The sequence below is a fragment of the Emys orbicularis genome, chromosome 14, assembly GCF_028017835.1.
Source record: "Emys orbicularis isolate rEmyOrb1 chromosome 14, rEmyOrb1.hap1, whole genome shotgun sequence".
Taxonomy (NCBI): Eukaryota; Metazoa; Chordata; order Testudines; family Emydidae; genus Emys; species Emys orbicularis.
This window is the reverse complement of record NC_088696.1, coordinates 3,933,153-3,946,913: the sequence shown is the minus strand read 5'-3', so window position 1 is coordinate 3,946,913 and position 13,761 is coordinate 3,933,153. Positions and strand designations below refer to the sequence as shown.

General features: G+C 44.0%; 1 protein-coding gene across 1 annotated transcript in view; it reads right to left on the bottom strand.

The window, feature by feature from the left end:
* Positions 1-13,761, bottom strand: part of ANKRD11 (ankyrin repeat domain containing 11) — a 185,146-nt gene that overhangs the window by 119,480 nt on the left and 51,905 nt on the right. The gene's annotated exons all lie outside the window — the stretch shown is intronic.

Below are 13,761 nucleotides of genomic sequence, written 5' to 3'. Positions count from 1 at the left end.
TCCTTTGGCCCCTCTCTAGCAACTTCCAAGCATGGATCTCAAAGTGTTTTACAAATAGTGGATTAGACCTCAGCAGTCCCAGTGAGTTAAGGAAGAATTCTGTTTGACAGAGATGGAGGAAGGGGAATGAGACTCAGAGGTGAAGTGACTTTAATCACTGTACACCATCTTTCCTCTGTATACAAATGTAGGCTAGTTTTAGTATCAGTGCATTTGAAAGTTTTCCCCTAAATGTTGAAGCCATCTCTGACAATATTTGTACTTTGGCTCCCAATGGCTAAATTATCCCTTCCCTCCTCCAACAGGATCATCCTTCTTAAAACACTTCTAATGTTCAGAGGGTCTGGCCAGAGAGAGGGGGTCTCACAAGGTTGGAAGAAAACACTCTTGCATTCTGCAGTCTAAATGTAAACTCTTCACATGGAGAAATGCTTTAATTTGATGATCCTACACAAATCTTAAAGTGTCCATGATCATTGCACTAAACCCAGTCCATTGGTTTCTGAATTGGCTCATCACCAGCTAACTGGACCACCCTGTTACGCCCATCTTTTACTTTACAGCCTGGTCAACACCTAAAACTTAGGTTGACCTAGCTGCGTTGCTCCGAAGGTGAACAATTCACACCCCTGAGAGACACAGTTAAGCCAACCTATGAATAAGTATGCCACCTCTCCAGGGGGTGGATTTACTAGAGTGACGGGAAAACCCCTTCCATCGTGCTATAGCAAATGTCTAAATTACAGTGGCGTAACTGCAGCTGTGCTGCTATCACACTTGTATGGTAGAGATAGCCTACTTTTCAATGCTAAGAGGACTTTATGAGATGCATATTCTTTAGCCACCCTGGGATCTATAATAAGGTGATGTTACTTAGTGCATTTCAGTCTGTTAAACACCTCCATTTCTTTAAGAATATATTTTGCATATTGTCTTATAAACAAGCTATATACTCTTTTGATCATTGCCTTTGCACACTGTTCATCCACAAGCAAAGATGAGACTTCCTGTTTCGCTATTTCAAAATCTAAGTGGTATCACTTTAGACATGACAATGTGGCTTTCTCAAAGACTCACATTTTTTGCCCACTATACAAAATAAGCAATTTTTTTCTATTTTAGTATTGGTCAGTCACTCACTAATTTGTCTTTGTATATACTTAGCGATTACATTGCATTCTGCTCTAGTATCTATTTTGAAATCCATTTTTTGGTCATTTTAAATGTCAAACCAATTTGTTGTAGAACCTTGCTTTGCAAACCTAAGAGACCCAACCAAGAACTCTGAATCTGAGCTCTGTCCTCCAGCTCTATGTTTATGAACATATTTGCTTTTATATTTCTTTGCAATTTGTGCTGAGTGCAATACTCTTTTGCCAAATAGTTGCTTTTATGGCAGGCACATCACACCCTTTGAATGGGACATCTTTGCATTGTGTTGCTATTACTTCCACATTTATTGCAAACAAATCTGATCGCTGCCATTTGTTTACCCTTGCATTCTGTCTCTGTGCTTTGCTATACATTTTTAATAAATGCATTTCTATGTCACTGTTTGCTAACTCTTTTGGGAAACACTAGCCCTGGAAAGCTCCAGTGCTCTTTGCAATGTCAAGCCCTATTTTCCCAATAACCTTGTTTTGAGCTGGTGATCAATTTGCTATACCCAGAAGGACTAACTAGAGACCAAGTTAACTTTTGAAATTCACACTACTTAGTTTTATTAAGTAGGTCTAACAACAGTTAATGGTCTCACCTGCCATCTAGTTTCTTGTAAAGAATCTGTGCCTTTCCCACGTGACATTCTTGGGTGGATCAAAATATTCTTAAAATTTGTATGCGACTGTCTAGTAGCATTAATTTCCTTTCATGCTTCCGCTGGAACATACTATAGATCTCCAATGCTTCAGGGTCTGCCTCATGCAGCAGTGTGAAAGGATTTAATCTATCACTCTCTTCAACACCACCTTTCCAGTTCTATGCCACACTGAGGGACTCCTGTGCCTTCATTTTCTCCATTTTTACAGACTTTAGTTACTTCTGACATCATATATGCACATCAAAAAGGCATCCCACTATGCCAATGAGTGCTTATAAGAAAACAGTCTATTACCTGGCTCCAGTCACATGACATTGATCAGAGTTACAAAAAGTTAATATACCCCTTCACATAACAGGGGGCAGTATCCACTGAATCCAGTGGTAACTGTGTAAATGGTTAAAAGAATCACTTACACGCTAGGGACTTCAGCATATCACCACTTCTACCTCCTCCCTTTGTCAGCTCATATGAGCAGCTTATAAAATCAGGCAGCTTAGCTGGAAAACTGGAATGTTGTGCAGGCTGTTATGAATAGTGTTTTGCATATTGTATTTTAAGCATTACATGCTTCTACATGCTCAATGTCAACAAGGGAAAAAATTGTCTGACCAAAATGAAGTCTCCGCACAATGAAATGTTAATTCTATGGCAGGTACATAGTTATCAGATGAACTGTGAGGACCCTGCAGAGAGATTCTTGCATCCTCTCTGACCATATCCCTTTCAGAACCACCTCAGCTCCCTTTTAAATATTTTTTCTTTAGCTGCAAAGCAGAGTGTTCTCTCCCCATATCTGACCGATACTGGTTTGCTACATGAGCTGCATCCAGAGCAGGGTCTGCCTTGTGTTCTCCATTAAGGAGACAAGTAGTGAGGAATTAGACTAATTTGGCAAGGACATTAAAATGGAGAGAAAAGTGAACCCCAGTACAGTTTGGAACCATATTCTGGTGGGTTAAATCACCACTTGCAAAGTCACAAGAAAGCAGTTTTACTCTAAATAGAACATAGTGGTGAGATTGTGGGTATGTTGACCTTAGCATGAACTAAAAATTTGTTGAAGTTAATAAGGAAACATTTCACTTTCCCAAAATAAATTCTTGTGCATCTTTGCCTGGTTAAATTACAAAGAACTGCATAGTTGAGGTTGGTCTCCATTTCCTAGCACACATTCCCACACGAGCTGTACTTGTGATTAAATGTGCTGATTTCTTCTAAAAAAATAAACATTGTTTGCTGTTCTCAATGTAAATTTATAAAATTCTGGCTTGTTTCCACTTCACTTTTGATAGCACACCCAAAACAACTGATTACCTCTCTTTGGAAGATAATTTAAAAAATTCAGAATAATGGATGAAGAGATCATTCTGGCTCCCTAATTTCCTTTCTTGAAGATACTAGCCTGATGGGAATACAAAGAAGGGCAGTTGACTTTGCATCAACCTGTTCTAGAGTCTGGATGTTATTAACTTGGAATTACCACGTTTCTCCCACCATTAAATTAGGGAACTTACTGATGTTATTTTTCTTGAAGTAATAAGACAGCAAGAGATTCCAGGTTTAAAGGCATGGGCTATTTTGCAAGTGCTTCTGCCTGTTCTCAGCTTTTCTCTATGACTACGCTTTCTCTGATTTTATTGTTATTTTGCTATGAATTAATTACACCTCAAAAACTTTATGAAATTTATTCTGGTTACTGCCCTGACTGCCCTGTAACCCTGTCCTGTTATTCGGCTGGTGTCAATAGGGTGCTGAAAGAATGAGATTTTTCAGATTGTTTTGTCTATGAGCCAAGAACGCCTTTTAATAGATTGAATGCAGTGAGTATGCTAGCCTCTCACCATTGCAGCTCAGGTCTCATTCACAGCAGACAATGCATACAACAGTAAACTGGCCTCCTTTTGCAGCAAAATAAGGCTAAACAGTCTTCCAAACATCTTTGGAATTTGGAGGAGATTAATTCCATATAAACTAATATGTTCAGATGTCTTTGTATAGCTTCAAAATAAGCTGCCTGATCCAAATGAAAAATAGGTCAGCACAGATGTATACAACAAGATCGGGAAGTTGCAATAGTATTGCCTCCATTTTGAAACTATGTTTGCTTAAGCTTGTACCATTAAGAAATGTCTTGCCCAATCCAGCTCAAACAGTAATTCTACTACCCACCCCCACAATATGCATTTTAGACTATTTCTTGGTGTATGCAAGTCGGTGACACTGATTAGTTACCAAAGAAAAAATGATCACTAATGGGTTAAAAAGTCTAAAGATGTAAACATAAAAATCAATCTTCAACAGGCAGAGGCAGGGTCAGGAAGTCAGAAAGGCTCCAAGTAGAAGCCTCTCTTTAGGAAGCCTAGGGAAGCTTTTACCTTTCAGCAAATACTAAGAGAAAGGCAGTGATATGTAAATCAACAGCAGCAAACAGAAGATCACAGGCTTCATTGCTTCTGTAGAACAAGCTCAGGGCATGCACAAGGGGCTCCCTGCATCCCTCCACCCCCTGCATGCGCCCTGCTGCCACCCTCTCCCTTCCCCCCTACTGCGGGGACTCCCTGAAACTCCCCCATCTTTTTCTTCATAGCACAGACTGTCCCCCACTCTCCCCTAATGTGTCCCCTTATTCCTACCTTCCCCCCAATGCCAGAGTCTGTATGCCCCTTTGCGCCCTCTGCCACGTGCCAGGGCTACTGTGGGTCCTCCCTCCCTCCATGCCAGGATCCCCCATTCTCTAATTCCCTTGACAGGGTCTGCATTCTCTTCTCACCCCTCCTGCCCACATTCTGCCCTTCTCCTGTCTATTATTTCCTTGCTCTCTGGGGAGAAGTTATCCAGGGTGTGAACGTGTTACAATATTGAGACAATGGGCAGACCTGAGATGCTATACTGGAAGGTATTAATAAGCTGCCATCAGCAAATTCTTTGATCTATAGACAACTGCAGGCCTGGTTTAAATTGATGGCTCTGTTAACCAGATGCCACGGGTCCACGGAAGAATCTAGGAAAACTTCCACTTTAATTAAATTGTCTCATTAGCACTGACCCCCCACTTGGTGAGGCAACTCCCATCTTTTCATGTATTGTGTATATATACCTGCTACTGTATTTTCCACTCCAAGCATCTGATAAAGTGGGCTTTAGCCCACGAAAACTTATGCCCAAATAAATGTGTTAGTCTCTAAGGTACCACAAGGACTCCTCGTTGTTTTTGCTGATACAGACCAACACGGCTACCCCTCTGAAACCTATCTAGTCAGTGACATTCAAATACCAGACATCTGCAGAACAGTAAGGAGAAGGATATTAAGAACACACAGGGTTATTTAAAAAGTGTTCTTACAAGTGTGTTCTAATCCAATGGCAGATCCAATTAAGTCATTTTAAACAGCAAAATTCCTTTATCTGTACGTTTATTCTCTGAAGACCTTTGAACAGGGGCAAGAGACACTATTTTACTGGTGGCTTTTTATTGTGCCACGTGAGCCCCAGGTTCAAAAATAAGGCCCATCAAACAACTGAAAAAATGCTGTCTCCAAGAGATAAGCCAAAAAGATGATAGGTATTTAAAAATACAGCTACCCTTCTTAGCGAGGAGGGCTCTGCAGCCAGAATCTTTAGCCAGGTTCTTTGACTATTAACTTGATCTTGAATAAGGAATAAATAATGCCTGGAGCGGTATGTTAACATTTTATTGCAACTTTGCCTTCATAAAAAGTTTTTAAAATGCAGTTTCTGATGGTAAGTCAAATGGTCACTCCAGAGAAGCATGTTTGCTTTCCCACTCACAAACAGCTTTCTCGCTGGTGCGACCATTGAACCGATATTGCCAGTGGCACCAGCCGGGGGGAGGGGGAATGGAGTGCCCATGACAGGCACTGAGAATTGCACTCTGGTTGCTGGTCCCCAGTGGGTAGAGGTGCAGGCAGATTGAGGAGCTGAAAGTTAATACAATAATAAACATACAGGTAAGTGTATTTTTAAAATATTAATTTTAATCGGGCAGAGTCCCTTGAGTGTGATGAGACTACAACTGGATTTGTGCCCGAGACATTCCTTGTGCAGAGAAACTAATGCTGAGACCTCTTCTGGGGTAGGAGTTGCATGTCAAAATGGAAACTAAAAAGGGCTTGTGGAAGGGTGAGGGAGAAACAAGGTGGCATTTCCACAACCCCTCCTAGCTGGAGAACTAAAGTAAACGGGGAGGAGTTGGAAAATCTCATCTTTGAAATTTGCCCTGGCTAGTGTGAGGTGGTGAAGTTAGCAAGCCCTGCTTATCGCTTTTCAAAGCGCAGAAATGACTCCAGGTCTTTGAGGACTGAGGTGGGCTCAGAGGCATCACTCTCACACACAGCCTATGGAGTGCCACTGCAGCCTGGGAGCAAGAGGTGCAATCTGTTCCCAGCAGCCCAGTGCAATATTGATACAGAATGTGAAGTAGTGAACCCCCGGGGGGGCATCCATTCCCAATTTTGCAGCCTCTCTCCAGAGTATTTTTTTTTTTTTTTTTGCTATTCAGAGAATGGAAAGCAACATAACAATATGATAGCTAAGCAGAATTTAGTTTTATGTAGTGACGTCCGTACTTAAGGCGTATCTCATTACACTTTCTATTGCAATAAGTTAATAATAAGTAGTGCAGTGACAATATAGACAAATAGGACAGCAACTATGCTCTCAGCAATACCTCTTGGAGCCTGGCACATTTAAAATGTTTTAATGAGGAAGCCATAGCCCAAACCCAAGATTCTCCCCTACTCAAGGTGGATCGGAAACCCTCCACCTGCACCTACAAGTGGACCTCTGTTTAACATGTTGTTTGACTTGCAGCACTTTCCCAGCATTACTCTGAAGCATGCACGCACTAGGTAGGAGTTAAATGCTAGTGTAGTTCTTGAAACCTGGCCCCACCATATAAATACATTCAGGTCAAATAGGAGAAAATATAAGAAAAAGGTACTTCAGAGGAGAGTCTTTACAGGGAGACAAAATAATTAAATGGCCTGGAAACTATTATACATTAAAAGTCACTAGAGCACTAAAAATCTAGCACTGACAGTTACGATGGAAGCCCTTTAAAAGTTACCATGGTAGCTCATGCTGCTATTCGCCCACTCATTCTTCAATAATGGTGGGGTTTTTAATGTAATGCAAGCACAAACAAGTAAATGTCACTGAAGGGAAACAGAACTACTTTCTCTCACCACTAAAAATGCTCCATCCTTCAGTTCTGCCACAAACACACGGTTGTGGAAGAGACAGCAGGTAGCACAAAGAGCCAAGTCAAACATGCAAAATTGAACTGCTCTCCCCCCCTCTCCAGGGGCAGCAGGAAATTTAAGAAAGAAGCAGATTTAGGATTTTAGCATGCATTTAACTGTTTGTTCAGTTTGTAAACTTTAGCTCCCGGGACCCCAAATGGTTACTTGCATGCTACAATAGCTGCCTCTCTCTTGCTAAAGACTAAATATATACATAGCAAGTCTCACAAACAGCCATCGGACAAGGAAACTGGATCTCTTCGGACTACTTGTTTTCTCCTTTAATTAAATGCATAGGTATGGTACACACTCATATGGAAGTGTTCACGGCTTAAAGCCAAATCTAGCAAGATTGACATTAAGAGACAAGTTGGAGCAAGACAGGACTCAAAGGTAAACACTGGCAATAAGAGAGGAGCAGGACACAAGTGCATTGACCTGCCCAGCGAGTGTTTTCACAAACATATCAAGGTCTAAAAACTCGTCAGGTGAAAAATAAGGCACTATCCACACTGGGATCAGAAGGGTGCTATTCTCAACAGCGTACACAGTTCTGATCTGATGTGTGGACAGTTTTAAAGCTCTAAGTAATTAGCACTTTCCCACAAGCCAAATTCAATGACAATTACTTTAGACCAGAGGTCTCAAACTCAAATGACCACGAGGGCCACATGAGGACTAGTTCACTGGCCCAAGGGACGCATCACTGACACACACCCCTCGCTGCCCCCGGCCCTGTCCCCACTCCACCCCTTCCATGAGGCCCCGCCCCTGCCCCCATTCCAACCCCTTCCCCGAAGTCCCCACCCCAACTCCGCCCCCAGAGGGTGCAGGAGGGGTGTGGCGGGGGCTCAGGGCAGGAAGTTGAGGTGCAGGGTGTGGCAGGGGGCTCAGGGCAGAGAGTTGGGGTGCGGGGTGCAGGAGGGGGTGTGGGGTGTGGCAGAGGGTTGGGGTTCAAGAAGGGGGCTCAGGGCAGGGAGTTGGGGTGCAGCAAGGGGCTCAGGGTGCAGAAGGGGTGTGGGGTGCAGCAAGGGGCTCAGGGCAGGGAGTTGGGGTTCAGGAGGGGTGTGGGATGTGGCAGGGGGCTCAGGGCAGGGGGTTAGGGTGTGGGGTGCAGCAAGGGGCTCAGGGCAGGGAGTTGGGTTCAGGAGGGGTGTGGGATGCGGAGGGGGCTCAGGGCAGGGAGTTGGGGGGCGGGGTGCAGCAGGGCTTCGGGCTCTGGCCCGGAGCCTCTTACCTAGAGCAGCTCCAGGGTGGCAGCAGCGCACACCGGGGCCAGGGCAGGCTGCCTGCCTGCCGGCCCCGGCCTGCCCCCGCGCCGCTCTGCTCTAGGAAGCAGCTGGAACCATGTCCCTGAGGCCCCTGGGGGAGGGGAGACGAAGGGCTCCGCGCGCTGCTTGCCGCTCCTCCAGGTACCTCCCCCGAAGCTCCCATTGGCCATGGTTCCCCATTCCCGGCCAATGGGAGCTGCGGGGTGGTGGTGCCTGGAAGCCAGGGCAACACACAGAGCCCTCTGCTTCCTCTCCCCCTCTCCGCCGGCCGCAGGGATGTGATGCCAGCTGCTTCAGGGAGCGGTGCAGGGCTGGCGGGGCCATGGGGGGCAATCCCGCGGGCTGGATGCGGCCCGTGGGGTGTAGTTTGCCCACCCCTTGCCTGGAGGTAGGTGGGGGGGCGCAGGCCACTTGGCGGGCCGCAGGAAATAGCCCAGCGTGCCGCGTGTTTGAGACCCCTGCTTTAGACAAATGTGTGGAGGCAGAGGAATTCTGAAGCGTACATGACCTCCCCCAACTGTTAGGTGGGCATTCTTGCCTTTAATACTTGGAACCCCCTCTTCCTGAGCAGTCTGCCAAGCTCTCACCCTTTAAGTCCCTCCTTAAAACTTACTTCTTCCAAAAGGCTTCTTTGCCTTCACGTTTCTCTCTTCTTCAAGCTCTTCAGCATCCTTTGCAATCCTCTTCAATATCCCATGCCTTAACTGAACTTGAGTTCTTAACGGATATGGAACATGACAACTATCAGACCACTTTACTTCTGCACTGTATCCCTTTCCTCTTCCACGAGTCTTATCTATTTCAGTTGTAAACTTTTTGGGGCAGGGAGCATGTCTTCATACATTTACTGTGCCCAATATACTGGGGCCATGATCTAACTAAGGGCCTGTGGGTGCTACTCAAGTACAAGGTAGCTGTTCCCTGACTAGGGTTGCCACCTCTGAGATGCAGAAAACTGGCCACTGCCCAACCCCTTCCCCGCCCCCAGTAAAAAGGTCCTAATGCCAACTACAACCAATCAATCATTTTACACAACCACCCCCCCATGTGTATTTTTATATTTTTCTTAACTTATCCTAACATTGCACCACATTCCAGACTAACCAGTGGTGTGACTTGTAGAGCCCTTTAACATGTCTCAAGTGAAAAAAAGGCACATTAAATCTTTTAACCACCAAGGCAGGTTAAAAACCAGCTGAGTAGCAACTCCTACCTCTGACCAGTGTCATTAACTAGACCAGGGGTCGGCAACCTTTCAGAAGTGCTGTGCCGAGTCTTCATTTATTCACTCTGATTTAAGGTTTCGCGTGCCAGTAATACATTTTCATGTTTTTAGAAGGTCTCTTTCTACAAGTCTATAATATGTAACTAAACTATTGTTGTATGTAAAGTAAATAAGGTTTTAAAAATGTTTAAGAAGCTTCATTTAAAATTAAATTAAAATGCAGAGCCCCCTGGACCAGTGGCCAGGACCCAGGAGCGCCGCCAGCTTTTCTGCTGCCCTAGGCGGCGGAAGGTCCCGCCCCGAAATGCCGCCGCGGTCACCGCCCCCCAAATTGTAGCGCCCTAGGGACTGCCTAGGTCGCCTAATGAATTGCGCCGGCCCTGCCAGGACCCGGGCAGTGTGAGTGCCACTGAAAATCAGCACGCGTGCCATAGGTTGCCTACCCCTGAACTAGACAACTATATCCTTTATTTCTTTCATTAAAAATCCAAATAAAAAATATGCTAACACATGCACAACCGCATTTTATTGTGTTCTTTGAGTTAGTAACTCAAGTTAAGATAAGGCACTTTGTAGTTTTCACACAAGTTAACAGGAGGAGTTCAAGAGAGCTTAGTATCTAACTTGAGCTGTTAACACAGGGGTGACCAACCTGTGGCTCCGGAGCCACATGCGGCTCTTCAGAAGTTAATATGCGGCTCCTTGTATAGGCTGGAGCTACAGGCGCCAACTTTCCTAAGTGCCGGGGGGGGGGGGGGTGCTCACTGCTCAACCCTTGGCTCTACCACAGGGCCTGCCCCCTCTCCACCCCTTCCCGCCCCCTCCCGAGCTTGCAGTGCCCTCGCTCCTCCCCCGTCCCCTCCAGAGCCTCCTGCACGCCACAAAACAGCTGATTGGGAGGTGCGGGGAGGGTGATATATTACTGTATTACTGTGGCTCTTTGGCAATGTACATTGGTAAATTCTGGCTCCTTCTCAGGCTCAGGTTGGCCGTCCCTGTGCTAACACATGTGAAAACCAAAGTGCCTTGTCTTCACTAGGCCTGTACCTTGAGTTACTGAGGCAAGGTCTACACTCCAAAGTTAAGTCGACCCAGCTCATGGCTCAGGGATGTGAAAAATCCACACCTCCAGAGCCCAACGTAGTATAGCTGATCTAACCCCAGTGTAGACAGTACTAGGCCAATGGAAGACGTTTTCCATCAACCTAACTACTGCCTCTCAGGGAGGTGGATTAACTACAGTGCGGGAAAACCACTCCCACTGCTGTAGTGAGCGGTTACCCTGATATAACTGCAGCTGTGCCGCTGTAGCATTTCAAGTGTAGACTAGCCCTAACTGGAGTTAAGAACACACCTTTTATCCTAGTGAAGACCATGCTTCTGGGGGCAATTCATTGTCTTCACTCTTGTCTAAAGCACGTAGCACACTGCTGGCTCTATACAAATATTTCCAGCTCTTATTCTAGTGTAAACTATATGCTATAGTAAATACTTTCATTAGTAAGCCTCAAGTTTTTAATATAGTTATCTGTGGAAATAGGATGTAACACTGGAGATGTCACTGATTTAAGTATACACTCCTCCATAAACCCTATCAAATCCTGCTCTCATCAACCAGAAGCACATTTGGATCCAGAGGGGAATTCAGAGACCCTTCCCTGCCCCCAAGAAAAAAGCTCAGGAGCATTTGGCTACAGTCTAAACAGGAGAGGAAATGCAGGCACAGTAGATCTATACATGGCAAAGGTGGCAGCTCTTAGCTTTCAGAATGCCTGCTTGTAGACTGGGCCCTGGCAAGTGGCAAAGCAACTTTCTAGATATGCTGAGGCCATTGCTTATGGGGAGAGTTAAACACTGGTGGAATGTTGGCTTTGTTGAGCAGAAATGAAAGCTTTAAATATGTGCTACATTTATTTCTATTGTTTCTTTGCCTTTTCTAATGGCTGTTTTCCCTCTTGCATCATTCTAATGGTTCACATGCTCAGCTGTGTCTTTGTGCTTCTCTTTCATTGCCTTCTGCTTCTGTTTGTCCTTTTGATCCCCACTTCTCAGCTTGTGTTTTCTGCTGCTGCTTCTCCCCTCCCCCCACTACTTATTTCCACTTTTATTGGTGTACAAGGCAGAACAGCTCAAGGATGAACAATACATTCAGGCTGCTCTTTGGCATGCTCCCTGCAGTACTTACTTGCCATTCAGTGCTTAGCTACCACAGAGACAGGCATCTTAAACACCTAAAGTAAATCTCTAGCTCTGTTTCACTAAGAGGACACAGCAAGTTTGAGCACAGGCTCCCTCAGGGAAAAGTCCTTGCCTCCAGCTCCCTCCTACTTAAATCAAATACTGTTAAGCACGAACAACTCATCTTTTCTGAATTTCCATGGGCAAGAGGTGGCACTGACTGGACCCAAACTTATTATGGGGCTTCTGGAGTCAAAATGCCACCCTGAATTGGAACTGGAAAAAATGAAAGCCAGTGGAGACCTCTGAGCACAAGGTAATGCGTTTCAGGCAAACTGCTAAGCAAGTAGACCACTGTATTAAATGGAAATTTCTAAATGATCTTTAGGTATAGTGCCACTCAGAGCACAATGCAATAATCCAATATCCTGGGGGGAAAGCCTGGATAACCGTAGTAGTGAGGTCTTTATCTGAAAGGAAAGGTTGCAACCTTCACACTAAGCAGAGATGAAAATAAGCACTCTCCTGGGTCAGCAATACCTCATGGTCAATGAGTACCAAAGGCAGTTGATAAATCTAAAACACTGTGCCTGGATGTCTGATCATCAACTGCATCACTGCCAAGTTGGTAAAGAGCAGGAAACCGAGCAAAAGGGAGATTTCTGATATAAGATCTAAAGTCTGGACACGAAAGAGTGGGTCAAAGTAATTCATCCTATGCACATGTAATGTGTATGTTTATTTATTATACAGTGTTGTAGCCACATTGGTCCCAGCATATGAGAGAAACAATATCTTTTACTGGACCAACTTCTGTTGCTGAAAGAGACAAGCTTTCAAGCTAGAGCTCTCTTCTTCAGCTCACAAGGGAGAAGAAGAGCTCTGTGCTGCTCAGTCCAATGAAACATAAAACTTCACCCAACTTGTGTGGCTATTTATTTTACAGGAAGGTATATTTTCAAGCTGACTGACCAAAGTATGTGGTGGTGGTGATGTTTAGATCTGTGTTTAGTCAGGGCAGCACAAGCTCCATTATTCAAAATTCGCACACTATGTAGTAGGGTTGCTAGATGCTAGTCAATGGCTGAGATAAAAGATAACACTCTACACACAACTCAACTTCCTTAGATGGGAAAAAATAGATTAATTCTGCATTGTTCAACAGCACTCAGGCATTATAGCTCTCCTAATTTCCATTCTTCCAAACTTAAAAATAATTTTGAGAGACTTGGGCCACCAGCCCCAAATGTCAGGGTTGTTTTACATTGTTTTACACTGTCTACATCAGTAGATATCCTTTTATATATTTTATTTCAATATTTAGATCTTGATACAATGTCTTAGAGCAGCCTTGCAAAATCCTTCTCTCATCAATGGTGACAGAATTGGGCATTTGATCAATCCAAAAATAACTGGTCAACTGACCAGCCAAAAATTGGTCAAATATTTTAAGCTTAGCCTTGGATATGTGTGCCTGATTACAAAAACAAGTTACTTAACTGAGTTAAAGTAACTCAGAAAAATGCAAAAAAACAATTAAATTAAGTTATAAAAAATATAAAATGCACCATGATGCAGTCAAAAAGGTAGGCTGCCACCTACATCAGGGCATTCTTGCTTAAATATGTGGCAATATTTGACTATGATCACATAGGTGGTCAACTGACAATTTGATTGGTAAATTGACTGGCTTGCCAAGCATACATAATAAGTATTTTTATTTTCTATGGGTCAAGTAAAATATTTAATTTTCATTATTAAGCATCTTGGCACATTCAGGTAAGTAGATATTGTGCCTTGGCTGATAAATTTTCATGACAATTTTGCAAGCTGCCTTACACTGACCTACTGTAAGCAAGATAAAGCATTAAAAACACAGAAAATGTTCAAGCCTTCATTATGAACTCCCCATTTTCTGAGGCTTAAGACTGAAAAATAGTTCAGGATAAAATATTATATATATATATATGGACACAGAGCCTGGGGAAATAATTATCTTAATAA